Source organism: Bidens hawaiensis, unplaced genomic scaffold (assembly GCF_021521415.1).
Source record: "Bidens hawaiensis isolate Kalapana, Puna unplaced genomic scaffold, B.hawaiensis_p1.1 tig00019639_1, whole genome shotgun sequence".
In the NCBI taxonomy this organism is placed as follows: Eukaryota; Viridiplantae; Streptophyta; class Magnoliopsida; order Asterales; family Asteraceae; genus Bidens; species Bidens hawaiensis.
The window spans coordinates 352094-354200 of NW_027492978.1; positions in this window are offsets into that span (position 1 = coordinate 352094).

Sequence of the window (2107 nt, forward strand, 5' to 3'; positions counted from 1 at the left end):
TAGGAACATCTTCTTCTTGCACTTTTAATTGATGGTATCCTGAGCGTAAATTGATTTTAGAAAAATATCGAGCTCCTTGGAGTTGATCAAATAAATCATCAATTCTCGGTAAAGGATACCGATTCTTAATTGTGACTTTATTCAATTCTCTATAATCGATACACATACGCATTGATCCATCTTTATTTTTGACAAACAGTACTGGTGCTCCCCAGGGTGATGAGCTAGGTCGTATAAAACCATTTCTAGCAATTCATCTAGTTGCTTCTTTAATTCTAACATTTCTGTTGGCGCTAATCGATATGGTGCTTTAGCAACTGGCGCTATTCCTGGTATTATATGAATTCTAAATTCAACTTCACGATCAGGTGATTGTCCAGGTAAATATTCTGGAAAGACATCAGGATATTCCGATACTACCGGAATTTCTTTTAGCTCTTTTCCTTTGGCGCTAATGATTATAGAATCATATATACTATGCGTTGTTTCCTTAGATAGCTTGCCGCTTTCATTACTGATATGAACTTTCTAGGCTTGAGCATCTTATCTCCTTGAATTGTAATAATTTCTCCTATTGACGAGCGAATTTCAACAGAATTTGTATTACATAGAATTCGAGCATGATTGGCTGCTAACCAGTCCATTCCTAATATAACATCGAATCCATCCAGATTCATTGGGAGTAAATTTGCTTTAAACTGGTGGCCTAGTAAGTTTATGTTTTCTTCTTGGAGTACTTCATGAATATGAATGGAATTTCCATCTGTCGTCTCTACCGTTCAGACTTGATGGAGTTTGGTTAATGGTTGATTTAAGGTTTGGCAAAAATTCGTGTTTATAAAACTTTGATTTGCTCCAGAATCAAACAGTACTTTAGCGTAAACATTATTGATAAGAAACGTACCCGCAATGACGTCTGGAATCATTGCTGCTTCTTGTGCAGTAAGCTGAAAAGCTCGTGCGTTCTTCTTAGGTCCATCTGTGTTCTTTGCTTTGTTGTCAGACACCTTTATCAGCTTTGGACATTCTGGACGGAGGTGGCCAGGTTCTCCGCAGTTATAGCAAACACAGCTTTCTTTTCTCCTACATTCTTCATCTGTATGTCCAGCCATTTTGCAATACTTAGTTTTCTTAAAAGCGCATCTCCCTGAATGCCTTTTTCTGCAAGTTCTACATAAAGGATGAGCATAGGATTGTCCTGTTCCTTTCTTTTGAAACTGTTGGGTAATTTTCTGGGCTAGATCTTTCTTTTTGTTTTCTTCCTGAGTTCGGACTAATCCGTCTGTCAGGGTATTCGCTAGTTCAACTGTTTCTTCAGTACTCTGAGGTCTAGCTGACTTTACCAGATCGCGTATTTCACTTACTAATCCCCAAATATAACGAGAAATTAGTATTGATTCTGGCGAAGCCAAAGCCGGTACCATTCTTGCATATTCGAAGAATTTTGTCGTATACTCACGACACTTCACACCTTCCATCTTGTGGTTTAAGAACATAGTAGCAATCTTTTCTCTTTCACGAGGAGGACAAAATTTCCTTTCTACTATTTCCTTAAACTCTTCCCAGATCATAGTATAGAATATGTGGCTTCCTTTTGATTGGAGAATCGTGTTCCACCATTCCATTGCTTCATTAATGAAAAGGTTAGAAGCATATAATATTTTATCTTCTTCAGCACATTATCTGATTCTTATAATAGCTTCTGTCTTTTCTAACCAACGTAATGCTGAAATAGGTCCTTCTTTTCCAGAGAATTCGGTTGGTTTACAAGCTAAGAAATCTTTGTAAAACCATGAACTTTTAACTTTTTGGGTAATGGGTTGCTATTTCCTCCATTCACGCTATGACTAGCCTCATTGTTATACTTACGTTTATTACTCTCGGGCTTATGCCTGATTACAGAAACAGGTTGCCTAATAGCATAAGCAATTAAAGGAATTGCTTCAGTGATTTTCAGAGCTATCATATTTTCAATAGCATTCATATTCAGATGAGTTTCTTGATTATGAATTTCATGATTATGCTCGTTTCCATGATTGTGCTCATTTACGTGACTATGCTCATTTTCGTGATTGTGCTCATTTTCGCGATTGTGCTCATTCGACAT